This window comes from Mustela lutreola, chromosome 13, assembly GCF_030435805.1.
Source record: "Mustela lutreola isolate mMusLut2 chromosome 13, mMusLut2.pri, whole genome shotgun sequence".
NCBI lineage: Eukaryota > Metazoa > Chordata > Mammalia > Carnivora > Mustelidae > Mustela > Mustela lutreola.
The window spans coordinates 24,015,393-24,030,450 of record NC_081302.1 but is presented as its reverse complement, the minus strand read 5'-3'; positions in this window follow the sequence as shown (position 1 = coordinate 24,030,450).

Sequence of the window (15,058 nt, the reverse complement as noted above, 5' to 3'; positions counted from 1 at the left end):
TGAGGCTACTCTGTGCTTTCAGCATGACTTTCTAGGTGCTTCTATCACTGCTCCTTTATTTGAGATGCTGGCCAAGTCTGATCTACCTCTTCTTGGCAGTAACAGAACCCATGAGGTATTCACAGGAATGTTCCTAAACTCTATTAACACAAACTCCTCTCTTGTTTTCCCAGAAAGATCTACTAGCTACTTCTTAAGTAGTCATAGATACCTGAGCTACCTCACCTTCCTTTTCTGTGCTCTTTCAATGCACATAACGTTTTGTATGGATACTAGATTCTCTGTATTAAATTTTTTCTGTTTGACATATTAGACCACATGCTTTGGTTTTTCCTGACTTGATTCAAGAATAAAATTTGACAAGCCATTTTAGTGCAACAATGATTTGAAAAACATAAAATACTTATTTTTTGACATATAAATATTTGAAAATTGGGTACAAAGAAGAATAGTTACTTTAATGATCTGTGATAAAAACAGTTAAGGGGGGGCGCCTGGGTGGCTCAGTGGGTTAAGCCGCTGCCTTCGGCTCAGGTCATGATCTCAGGGTCCTGGGATCGAGTCCCGCATCGGGCTCTCTGCTCAGCAGGGAGCCTGCTTCCCTATCTCTCTCTCTCTCTCTGGCTGCCTCTCCGTCTACTTGTGATTTCTCTCTGTCAAATTAATAAATAAAAAAGCTTTTAAAAAAAAAAAATAAAAACAGTTAAGGGTTATATTTACCTGGCATATACTAGATAAGTTCTACCTCAAAATACATTGTCAAAATAAACCATACTCATAAATAAAACCGGTTTCACAATTGAAATTCCATTTCTAATATCTCTTATAATAATTATAAAGGTGTTACATTTATTATTAAAAACTCCTTTCTTTATGTCATGCTAATTATCAAAGTCTCTGGTGTTTAGTCAATTTTAAGTTTATTGAAACATAATAAAAATCACCTCTGGAATGCGGGATTTCTAATCACCTCAAGTCTGTGGGTTTCTGGTTACATAACTGATCATTAAAGCATATGGAATATGGTGTAGCATATATTGAAATATATTGAAGGATATATCATATTCATAACACAAAGATATTATAAGTGTAATTTAATGTTTTCTGAAGTGGTCAATTACTTGAACTTTTAACAGAAATCTTATGATTAAGGGAACTCAGTATTTATTACCAACAAGTTAAATTCTTACATGGATTTTCTAAATTTGGCAGTTTTTAAATGCGGAGTATAAGTCTTAGATGTTTAAAAATGAAATTATTATATAATTCATTGTAATAGATTAGCTATTAATTCAGATGTCTGCTTACATTCTTGATATTTGATTCAGGTAAAGATGTGGATAATAAGCACATTTATTAAGATATTTTGGTGTGAGATTATTTAAAATTTAAAAAAATAAAATTAATCTATCATGTTTTTAATATGCACAAAGTTTATACATATTATATTCATGAATCTCTTAGGGTTAAAATACCTGTACACTCAAGCATAAGCATATCCCTTGCAAAATATTTTTAACTGGTAATTAGAAACAGATATAATGTTTATCAACAATAATGTCAATATGGTGATTACTAAAAATATAGGGTACACTATATAGCATCTCTAACAACATATAACTAATTAGATTAGTTAAATTAAAAATTAGTTAAATTAAGGGGCACCTGGATGGCTCAGTCATTAAATGTCTGCCTTCAGCTCAGGTCATGATCTCAGAGTCCTGGGAATGAGCCCCACATTGGGCTCCCTGCTCAGTGGAAGCCTGCTTCTCCGTCTCCCACTCCCCCTGCTTGTGTTCCCTCTCTCGCTGTGCCTCTCTCTGTCAAATAAATAAATAAAATCTAAAAAAAAAAGCAATTAGCTAAATTAAGAATCTATTACCTAAGTTCTAGAGTGATGATTTTAAAAAGGAGGGTATATCTTTAGTATTTTGTATAGTCCAATATTGTTCATTGAGAAAAAATAAATTGATGTTACCATGGCAATTTGGAAATCAAACTTAAAATATTTCATTTTCTTAAAAAAAAAATGAAGAATCTTAGAAGTAGCTTAATGATGGTTCTCACTGGGAAACTGTTACCCAAATTGTGAAACTACACTTTTGAAAAGGATTAAGTAAATTGGATTTTATTTTTCTAGAATGTTTTTACTGTGTAAAAATAAATCATTCTTTATTATATATATTATATATATATATATATATATATTTAATTTTTTTAGAACTGAAACAAACCTGTTTGGCCAAGAGAAAGATAACTTCTGTGTTACATTCTTCATGAAATTACATTCTTCATGAAATCAGATCACATTTGATGATCTGTGTTCTGTGGGTACCACTAAACCCTATTCTCCTCACGTGAAGAAATTGAATATCGGGTTTGCTAAGGTACTTAATGTATCAAGAAAACCTTTTATCTACACTGTTTTATGAGTCACAGACTCCATCACTCTCACATAATGACATGAAATCATTGAAACAAAAATGCTTACTATCCTGCAATAGCAATAAAAAGCACATATACCCCGAACCAATTCATCCTTTATCTTACAACCATAGGGATGTAAAGGGGAGATAAATTGAAACCACAAGACTCTTCAGCCTAAGTTGTTGGTTCTGTATTTTCCATTGATATAATTTCAAATCAGCAAGAAGACAAAAATGGGATTTTAACTCTCTTATTCATCGTTTGAGTATTGTTTTTCAGAATTTCCGTTGTGAGACCAAATCAAAAGATATATGATATATGTCATGTTGATTGTTATTTATTGTAATCTATTTGTCAGAGAGAGCACAAGCAGGCAGAGTGGCAGGCAGAGGCAGAGAGAGAAGCAGGCTCCCTGAAGGACAAGGAGCCCGATGTGGGACTCCATCCCAGGACCCTGGGATCATGACCTGAGCCGAAGGCAGCAGCTTAACTGACTGAGTCACCCAGGTGTCCCAATTGGTAGTTATTGTAATCTAAACATAAAGCATGAATTATTTTTTTTCTTCAATCTAAAGAGGAAATACACTCTAATTCAAAACAACTAATCTTGTTGGTATAATACATGAAGATAATAGTTGCATAAGAATTAATGGAATCAGAGAGTGAGATAAACCGTAAGAGACTCTTAACTATAGGAAACAAGGGTTGCTGGAGAGGAGGGGAATAGGGGGTTGGGGTAACTGGGTGATTGGCATTAAGGAGGGCACGTGATGTAATGAGCACTGGGTGTTACATGCAACTGGTGAATCACTGAACTCTGCCTCTGAAACTAGTAATACATGTATGTTAAGCATCTGAATTTAAATAAAATAAAATTTTGAAAATTTAGTCTGTATAGTAACTTTAAATTAATGTTTTCTGATCATGTTGTTAAATTTTAAGTCAGAACATCACTGTAGTATTCCCTAAAACTAATAATCGATTGAAGCTGGCCTATATCACAGTGGTCAAATTCTACTTTTGATTCAGCTTTGCTGAAATATGAAAGAGAAACGTCCTTTATATTTAATGTTTTGAAATGTTATCACTCAATTGACATATAAATGTATATCTATTTTTGGAAAGAAAAATTATAATGATTAATTAATAATTACTATACTAATTACTTTACCAAGATAATTATTAGTTTTATGATTAAAATATTAAGAACTTTCTAAGAGCTAAATAAGTAAAATAATAAATGAGTTACTATGATTAGTTAGACAGTATAGTTAGCTAAGAAGAAAGTACCCTTTTATAGTTTATGGTTCCCTGAAAAAAGAGAAGGATGCCAGAATTGGCTGCAGGTACTTTATATGATACGATCATGATCATTATATGATCATATAATGATCATAATCCTAGGAAGCAGGACTGAGGATGCAGGAAGAAGAAAGTAGGTAAAGAAAAATCCAATTTAAAAGTTGTTATTGAAATTGCTTTTACATTAATGGCAGCTCATTTGTACCAGCCTTCTGCCACTCCAAACTGTGCACCTAAAAGAAGACAGCTAATGCATTAATCCAAACTTTTTGTTCTATATTTTCTCCCATCCACTGATTAACTGATTAACTGCCTTATAGTTCTGGACAGCATTTCTATATGAACATACTTCTGTGATTTCACTGAAGTCCCTGAGAAAGTAGAATTACATTATTTTAAGCTGACAGATATGTATACATTTACATAATAGTGGTCTTTTTAATTATTTGCATGACATATCTTTTCCCATAAGGTACTTTCAATCTACATTATGCCTATATTTAAAGTGAATTTCTTACAGATAGTGTATAGTTGAATCACTTTTTTTTTTTTATCTACCAATCTCCGTTTTTCAATATTGTGTTTAAGCCATATGTGTTTAGGATAATTATTGATAGGTTATGTCTAAATCTGCCATTTTATCGTTTTGGTTTTCATTTCTTTGTTTTCTTTACTCTACATTAATGAGAGTTACTTGAATATTTTTAAAAATTCCATTTCAGTAAACCTAAAGGGATTATGCATGTATTGCTTTATAGCTATTTGTGGTTATTCTAGGTATCCTGTTGTACATACATAACTTATCACAGTCTACTATATTTCCCATTTTATCAGTTTGAGGTAAGTGCAAAAACCTTAACTCATTTTATGTCCCTTTAATTTCCCACATCTGTAGTATGATTATCTTAAAAAAGATAACCCTTCATATTTTCAAACCCATACCAGACAATGTTATAATTTTTATTCAACCATCAAACATAATTGGGAAAACCCAATAGGAGAAAGAAAATGGATTGTATTTAGCCACATTTTTAATTGTTACCTTATTGGTTCTTCTTTCCTGATGTTCTAAGCTGCTTCTTTTATCATTTGCTTTAGTTTCATAGAAATATTTGGCCATTATATTTGAATAGTTCCATTGACAAATTCTTAGTTTTCCTTCATCTATTAATGTATTGCATTTCCCTTCATTCCAGAAGGATATTTTCATTCATTTTAAAAAGAATTTATTATCTATCTATCTATCTATCATCTATCTATCTAACTATCTAGAGTGGGGTGAGAGAGGGCAGAGGGAGAGAGAGGCAGAGAACCTCAAGCTAACTCCGCACCAAGCATGGAAACTGTTGCAGGGCCATGAGATTATGACCTGATTTGAGACCAAGAGTTGAATGCCCAACCTACTGAGCCACGCAGGCACTCTAAGGATATTTTCATTATTGAAAGGTATAAAGTGTATACAATTCTGGTTGAGGGCCACTCTCCCCCTCCCCCTTTTTTTTCTGTCAGTGAAAAAATGTGGCACTTCCTTTCAGCCTCCATTGTATCTGATTAGAAATCCACTGTTTTTAAAATTGTTCTCCCCACATAGCTAAACTTTGATTTCTCTATATTTTCAAGGTTTTTTGTTTATCTTTACTTTTCAGCAGTTTGATTATGGATGTGTTTGGGTGTGAATTCCTTTAGATTTTTCCTACATGGAGTTGCTCAGCTATTTGTATCTGTAGATTTACAGCTTTCACTAAGATTAGCTAGACGCTTCAGCCATTATTACTTCCAATACTTTTTCAGAGGCATCCTCTTTCTCCTCTGTCTCCAGAATTCCAATTAACACAGATGTATATCTTTTTTTAATTTTTTTTAAGATTTTATTTATTTATCTGAGAGAGAGAAAGAAAGCACAAGGAGAGAGGAGGAGCAGAGGGGAAAGGAGAAGCAAACTCTCTGCCAAGTACGGAGCCTGATGAGGGGCTTGATCCCAGGACCAGAGATAATAGATCTGAGCTGAAGGCAGATGCTTAACCAACTAAACCACCCAGGTGCCCCAGATATAGATCTTTGATCATAGTCCAACCAGGTACCAGGGCTCTGCTCATATTTTTTCAGTATATTTTCTCTATGTTCACATTTTATTGTTTCTATTTTTCTGTCTTCAAGTACACAAATTCTTTCTTCTGCCCTTTGCTATTCTGCTGGTGAGTCCATTATTGAGATTTTAATTTTAGTTATTAAAATTTTAATTTCAAAACTCACATTTGGTTTTTCAAATGGGCTTATTCCAAGCATCATATGAGGAATCCTTGTGGTGTTTAGAATGTTCTTTACTTTGATTGTATCAATGCCCATATCCTGATTATAATATTATAATATATATCTTTAAGATATGACTACAGGGTGAAAATGGATCAAGTTCCCAAGATCTTTCTGTATTATTTCGTACAGCTACATGTGCATCTACAATGATCTCAAAATAAAAAGTTTAGTAAAAAAATAAATGGTATAAAAATCTGCTGTCTAAACATTTCTACATAACCATAATATCCAAATTAGGTTCTATATTTTCAAGAAGCTGATTACTCTTTGTTCTAATTAATATAACTGCATTAAAAATTATACCAAATTTAACAATTTGTACAAAATAATAACTTATTATATCTCTATTTCTTTGGGGTAGGTAGTTTGAGAAGGACTCAGCTGTGTAATTCTTGCTTGTGGTCTCATGTATTTGCAAATAGATGACAGTGGAATCAGAGTTATTTGAAGACTCAAATAAAGACCGGAGGATTCACTCACATAGCTGGCAAATTAGTGGTCTCAGTTCCTCTCTATTTGCATTTCTCAGGGTATTAATTTTGTTTGTTTCTTTGTTAGTTTGTTTAACTGGATTGTGTTTAACTTTCTCCAGAACAAGAGATCCAAAAGACCAAGCTGAAAATGATAATGCCTTTTATGATGTAGTCTAGGAGGTCAGTTATCATTACTTCTTCAGCAATGAGGTCATTATATGGGGACAGCTTTATACTATGCAAAAGACTGCATAATTGCATGAATATTATTAGTCCAGGACCATTCAGGCCACATGTGGATACCAGTTAAATGAAAACATGGTAATTTCACTAAAAATACCAAGTAATTCTATATTTATCTTAAAATATGTTTCAAAGCTTAACTATAATAATGTCTTTACCTTTAAAAATTAAATTTCAAAAATAACTAGTATACATCAGTAGGATGCAGTTTGTGAAATCATACTTCTGGTGACAAAAATAATTATTACACATAATAACATTAGACAGACAACAGAGTCATCCAGGTTTCTTAATTTACACTTAGGAAATTCACTAACAATAATAATGATGCATAAATTCCACATTTCAAAACATGTCATTGAATGTCTAACATATTTACACTCTGAATTATATCACTTCTAGGAAACAAGAACAAAGTTGTATTTGTTAAAATTATTAATCATGGGGATGCCTGGGTAGTTAAGTGTCTGTTTTTGGCTCTAGTCATGGTCCCAGGGTCCTGGGATTAAGTTCCACATCAGGCTCCTTGCTCAATAGGGTGCCTCCCTCCCCCTCTGCCTGCTGCTCCCCCCTGCTTGTGCGTTCTCTCTCACTGACAAATAAATAAACACATAAATAAATATTAATTATGAACCTGCATACAAAATTGTAACATGTAAAATAGAATCCCCACTCTATATCATTGTTAACCCCATCTAGATTTTATGTTGCTGATTACAGAGTAAACAGATATTATTTCCCTGAAATTACCATATATTCCTATGCAAATAAAATAGAACAATAACATATGCAATGCTAAATACCCAAGAACATTTATTATGTAAAGCTTAGATTATTCTTTGGAAATGATGACTTATATCATAGTTTTAAACATAATAGAGGTTATGATTTTCATAACATAAGACAGGTGTTTTGTTCCAGGTGTTTCAAAAATCCAAAATCCATGAGGATATGTTGATGAAAAAACTGTTCATATTTTTATACTATGTTCCCTTGTTTATCAAACATATTTAAAAATGTGTGGCTAAATATTATAATAGTACCTAGTTTGGAAATTTGAAAAATAGTCACAATATACTGCTGATAAAATGCACGACATTATTTAGTACTGAATTACATAGAAACTTATATTCAAAGTTACAGGTGCCCAGAGCACATTTAAATAGTAATGGCTGTGGCAAAGGCTCATAATTATGTAACTGGTGCATAAAGAAAATTTTATTAAGTTTTTCCTTTAGCAATAATATAAGCAGAGCCTTCTCTAGGGAGGACCAGCTTCTATTCTGAAAGTTTAATTGTTAATTATCATATACAATCCTCTGTAATAATGCTAATTAGTTTCTCAGTGGCTGTACAACTATCATCAGAACTGTCACCTTACCAGTTGACAAGAGATATTGTGATATTTTAATGTTCTATAAGTATAATACTGCAGAAGACATAGTGAAGAAAAAGACTGTTGAATGGCAATTGGCAATGTGGAACCAGACAATCTTTTCTCTTCTATTCCATTAAAATCGTCAATATTGTATAAATTTTTGTAAATTTTTTAAGAGTTTATTTATTTGACAGACAGAGATCACAAGTAGGCAGAGAGGCAGGCAGAGAGAGAGAGGAAAGCAGGTTCCCTGCTCAGCAGAGAGCCTGATGCGGAGCTTGATCCCAGGACCCTGGGATCATGACCTGAGCTGAAGGCAGAGGCTTTTACCCACTGAGCCACCCAGGCACCCCAATTGTCAATATTGTTTAAAGAGGACTTTAATAAAAATTTTGGAAATGCCTCTGTAAAAAATATTCAGTACGCTATGATAATTTTGTATTACATTATACTTGATTTTTTTAACTGCTTATATTTCACATTTGTTTGGCTTGTTTTTTTAAGCTTTTATTTTCACCACACAGTGCTCATCATGACACATACAGTCCTTATTCCCATCACCTATTTCACCCATCTACCTACTCCTCTGTCTTCTGGTAACCATCAGTTTTTCCCCTGTAGTCAATAACATGTTTCTTGTTTTTTCTCTCTCTTTTTCTATTTTCCTTTTGCTCATTTGTTTTCTTTAATTCCACATATGAGTGAAATCATATGGTATATAGCATTTTCTGTCTTTGTCTTATTTTAATATTATACTTTAGATTCATCCATGTTGTTGCAAATAGCAAGATTCCATTCTTTTTTATGGTTGAATAATATTCATTGTGTATATGTGTGTATACACACAAATATGTACACACACATACATATAAATGTAACAAATCTTTATCTATTCATCTGTCAATGGACACTTGGGATGCTTCCATAGTTTGGTTACTATAGATAATGCTGCAATGAATATAGAGGTGTATAGATCTCTTTGAATTAGTGTTTTTGTATTTTTTGTGTACTTAGTGGTGCAATTTCTGGATCATAGGGTAATTCTATTTTTTTTTTTTTGAGGAAACTCCATACCTTTTTCCACAATGGCTGTACCAGTTTGCATTCCCACCAACACTGCAAGAGGATTCCTTTTTCTCTACATCCTCGCCAACACGTATTGTTTCTTGTGTTTTTTATTTTAGCCATTCTGACAGGTGTGAGGTGATATTCCATCATAGATTTTGATTTGCACTTCCTTGATGATAAGTAATGTCAAGTATCTTTTCATGTGTCTATTGGCCTTCTGAATGTCTTCTTTGGTGAAATTTCTGTTTCCATCTTCTCCCTAATTTTAGTTGGATTGTTTGTTCTTTGGGCATAGAGTTTATAAGTCCTTTATGTATTTTGCATACTAACTCTTTATCAAATATGTCATTTGCAAATATCTGCTCCAATTCCGTAGGTTGCTTTTTATGTTTGTTGATTGTCTCCTTTGTTGTGCAGAACTTTTCATTTTTATTTAGTTCCAAATAGTTTATTTATGCTTTTGTTTCCCTTGCCTTATGGGACCTATCTAGAAAAAAGATGTTGTAGTCAATGTCAGATAAATTATTGCCCGTGCTTTCCGCTAGGTTTTTTATGGTTGTAGGTCTTGATTTTGGTCTTTAAACATTTGGGCTTATTTTGTGTATGGTGTAAGAAAGCAGTTTATTTTCATTCTTTTTTATGTCACTGCCTGGGTTTTCTAACACCATTTGTTAAAGAGACTGTCTTCTTCTCATTATATTCTTTCCTGATTTGTCAAAGATTAAATTGACCATACAACTATGGGTTTATTTCTGGATTTTCTATTCTGTCCTGTTGATCTATGTGACTACTTTTGTGCTAGTCCAAAATCACTACAGTAATATAACTTGAAGTCTGGAATTGTGATGCCTCCAGCTTTGCTTCTCCTTCCCCAACCCAAGACTTCTTTGGCTATCCAGAGTCTTCTGTGTTTCTATATAAATTTTAGTATTGTTTGTTCTAGTTCTATGAAAAATGCTGGTGGTATCTGGATAGGGATTGCATTAAATGTGTAGGTTGCTTTTGGTAGTATAGATGTCTTAACAATATTTGCTCCTCCAATCTATGAGCATGGAATATCTTTCCATTTCTTTGTGTCATCTTCAATTTTTTCAGGTTTTTTTTTTTTTTTTTTTTTTTTTTTTTTTTTTTTTTTTTTTTTTATGGTTTCCAGACTACAGGTATTTCACCTCTTGGGTTAGGCTTTTTTCTTCCTAGGTATCTTATTATTTTGGATATAATTTTAAATGGGATTGTTTTATTTTTTTTTCTTTTTTTTTTTTTTTAAAGATTTTATATACTTATTTGACAGAGAGAGACAAAGCGAGAGAGCTAACACAAGGAGAGGGAGTAGGCAAGGGAGAAGCAGACTTCCCACCAAGGAGGGAGACTGATGTGGGGCTTGATCCCATGATTCTAGGATCATGACCTGAACCAAAGGCAGATGCTTAACAACTGAGCCACCCAGGCACCCCCAGGGATTGTTTTCTTAATTTCTCTGTTGATAGCCTTACGGGTTTTCCCTTGTATGCACAACTTTTTTTTTTTTTTTTTTTTTTGGTCTTGTTGCTTTTTGATATATATTTTTTTATTATGACAATTTGACATTTTAATTACAATATGTTTTCGTGTGGATATTCTTTTGTGTATTTTGTTGGAGGATTCTCTGTGCCTTCTGGATCTGGATTTCTATTTCCTTCCCCATATTAGGGAAGTTTTCAGCTATTATTTCTTCAACTAAATTCCCTTCCCTTTTTTCTATTTTTCTTTCTTTTCTTCTTCTTGGACTCTTGTAATAAAATGTTTTCACATTTGATGGAGTGACTGTGTTCCCTAAGTCTATTCTCGTTTTACATATTTTTTTTCTTTTGTTCAGTTTGATTACTTCCCATACTCTGTCTTTTGGGTCATTAATTAATTCCTGTGTTTTTCTAGCCTGCTGATCATTCCATCAAGTATGTTTCTCACTTCATTTACTGAGTCATTTATTTCTTCCTTATTATTCCTTATTTCTGTTAATGATCTCACTGATATTCTCCACTCTTTTCTGAAGTCCAGGTATCCCTACAATTATTGCTTTATATTCTCTACCAGGCATGTTATTTAGGCTTTGCTTAGATCTCTGTCCATAGCCTTGTCCTCTTCTTTCATTTGGGACAAATCCCTCTGTCCTCTATTTTGTCTAAATCTCTGTCCCCGTTTCTCTATGTTAGGAAAGTCAGATGCATCTCCTGTTCTTGAGGGTAAAGGCTTTATGAAGAAGAGGTCTTGTAGTGCCCTGTAGTGTAATATCCTATTCCCCAGAACCTAGATCTTCCAAGAGTGCTTCTAATGTGTCCTGTGTGTGCTCTGCTGTTGTGTCCTGGCTGTTTTATCCTTCAGGCCACTTGTTTACAGAAGCTGTCTTTGTCTGTTGTGGGCAGTGTTTGGTATCTGGCCTGTATGTGGAGCATTTTAACTAGGTGTGTTCTGGTCTGCTTGTGAAATGAGACCTGTTGCCACCACTATTTGAAAAAAGGCCTTGCAAAACTCTTGGGTCAGGAGACAGGGTGTTTGAAATTCATGCCTATTGCTGTGGGGATTCCTCTTCCTTATGTGTGCTTTCTTGTGTGTTAGTCTATCTTCTGTCCTTCTCCCCAACTGCAGCTCTCTCCCTAAAATGGCCATGATCTATTCTGTTCCAAACTGTGTTGTTGTCCTTCTTACCTTCTTCAATATGTCCTCTTCTCTGCCTTTAGTTCTGGAATTTGTTCTGCCATTTTTCAGGTGAATTTCTGGAATGGTTAGGATAATTTGATAGTTATCCAGTTGTATTTGCATTAAAATGTGAGCCTAGGGTCTTCCTACTCTGCTGCCATCTTCCTTCCAAACTCCTTACTTTCACATTTTTAAAAGTAGCTTGCATTTATTGTTCAATAAATTTACCTTAGAAGAAAATTTTAAGCATATATATTTTTATGTTCCAAAAAATGCTCACCTATTTGTCTACTAGAAATGAAATAGATAAAATTATGACAAAATATTTTATAATTGTAGGTTAAGTCACAGGCACAGATATTTAAGGACAAGTTATATAGACATTTAAACTGATGTAACTTTCAGAATTTATATTTTTAGTAATTGTATGTTTAGTATAGGACGATAATTCATATACAATATAATTATGATTAGGAGGATGATGAATAGTTAAATTAAATTAAGATAAAAGAATGAACAAATATCCATATGCTAGATACTGTACTAAGCAATAAATTAATAAATTAAAATCTAATTCACTTGAATCTTTTTGGGGCCCAGGTATTGAGCTAAATTGTGACAACCCTGTACATCTTAGGTCAAAGAGATGAGTCTAAAGTTAAATGGCAACAAGTTTGAGTTAAAAAATTGTCCCTCTTTGGAGTGCCTGTGTTGTCAGTCATTAAGCATCTGCCTTCTGCTCAGGTCAGGATTCCAGGGTCCTGGGATTGAGCCCCGCATGAGGCTCCCTACTCAGCAGGGAGCCTGCTTATCTTTCCCACTATCCCTGCTTGTGTTCCCTTTCTCTCTGTGTCTTTCTGTGTCAAATAAATAAAATTTTAAAAATAAAATAAAGTAAAATAAAAAATAAAATTTAAAAATTTAAAAACTGTCCCTCTTTCAACTCTATCATTTGTATATCCTTTGGGAATCAATTAGGGATAGAAAGATATAATCCAGCTATGACAGCTCAATTTATAGTCCATGTAGCACTGGACACCTAATTTTTGTGAAGCATGGAAATTACCTGTTTCTTTTCATATAAGCATATGAACATCTACTTAAGTGGTAAACTGAGGATAGTCTAGAAAATTTAGAAATATTCAAATTGGGAAATAATATAGTCAGATCATTTTAATTTTACATTAGGTAAAATTGGAATACTCCGTTCATGTCAACATTTTATAAGATATGACCAGTGCTGACAGAACACATACCCTTGGAAATCTCCTAAATTGTGTTTTCCTACACTTCATAAATCCAAATCATTTATTTCAAATTATCTTTATTAGGGTATCATTTAAATTTATTAAAATTAACCAACTCCTATATGTTTGACAAATATACACAGTAATATCCACCATAAAATCATACTACATAAGATTTCTATAATCCTAGAATGTTCTCTCATAAACCTTGACAGTCAATTTCCTTTTGCCATCCACCAACCTGGGGCTTCCGTTGATCTGCTTACTCTAACAATGTTCTTATATTATGTAAATTCTATAATACATAATCTTTTTTGTCTCACTTCTCTCATTTTTCATAACTTGAATTCGTTCACTGAAATTATTATATCTATGAATTTATTTTTTATTACTTTTTGAAAACATTTAGCCATTATTTCTTTTAATTTTTTGATACCTGTTTATACAGATGAGAACCTGTATGATATACTGTCACACAAGTCACTGAAGCTCTCCTTGTGTTCTATTTTCAAGTTCATTGATTATTTTCATTATGCAGTATCTAATCTCTTATTGATTTCATCTATTGAATTTTTTTTTTTTTGAGAGAGAGAAAGAGCAAGATTGAGTGGGGTTAGAGGTGGGAAGGGGCAGAAGGAGAGGGAGAGAGAGAATATTAATCACGTCCAGTGCAGATTCCATCGCTGGGTTTGATCTTGTTACCCTGAGATTATGACCTGAGCCAAAATTAAGAGTCAGACACAACAAACTAAGCCACTCAGATGTCCCCATTTATTGTGGTTTTTTTTTTGTAGTTACCTTACTTTTCATCTCCAGAATTTCAGTTTCAATTTTTTACATATTTCTCTTTATCAAAGCCAATTTTTCTAACTTATTGAACACATAAAGAGTATTTATAATATCTGTTTTAATATCCTTGTCTTCTATTTATATCATTACTTCATTTTTATGTTTATAATGATTGAGTTTTTTCTTGATCATGGGTCATATTATCCTGTTGCTTTGTGTGTCTAATAGTTCTATACTGGATGTCAGGAATTGCCAATTTTATATTGTCAGATGCTGAATTTTGTTGCATTCTTTTAAATAATACCAGACATAAGATACAAAGTTATTTGAACGTTTGGATTTTTTACAATTGGCTTTTAGTCTTCATTACAATGAAGTCTTGGAAGTCTTGTTTAGTTTTAGCTGAAAGTTATTTTAGTCCCACTACTTAGATTAGACACATTCGAGGGTATATACCTAACACCTTATGTATTACTAATTCTCTCTGTTTGAATTGTGAAAGCACAATCTCTTACAAGACCTGTGAATCTCTGGGAATTATTTGGCTTGTTACTTTCCTTTGGTTATATTCCTTGCTTTAAGTAGTTTCCTCTTACACATGCCTAGATACATGCATCCACTTTGGCCTCCCTGATGCTAATCTTTGTCCTGTTTTATTCAGTGGCACTGACAGCTATTACCCTGCACTGTTGCATGGAATCTGTATCTAGATGCTAAGTCTAAGTAATAAAATAAATCACTCCACTTGTTTTTTCTCTCTTGTAGATTATTGCCATGTGTTGTGTATTGTCTTGTGTGTGAAAGGTTAAGGTAAGAATTTAAATCTTATCTCATTTATTCCATTATGGTTAGAAGGAGAAGTCAAAATAATACTAGCAATCTATTTTCTAATTGCATAGTTCAATAATTCAAACACAGTTATTTATAATTTTTGTGAGTCTCAAATTCTATCGAATTATAAAATGTGATATTTTGTGTTATGATAGTATTAGTGAACCTCATCTGGTTTCCAGAAATCACTATGTTCTCCGGAAAGGATTTAAATAAGACTATTTTAAACTTTTATTAAATTTTCCTGAATGATAAGCATTATGTTTACTAATTCCGACTTTGAGAAACACATGACTTTCTCTTTTAAAAAT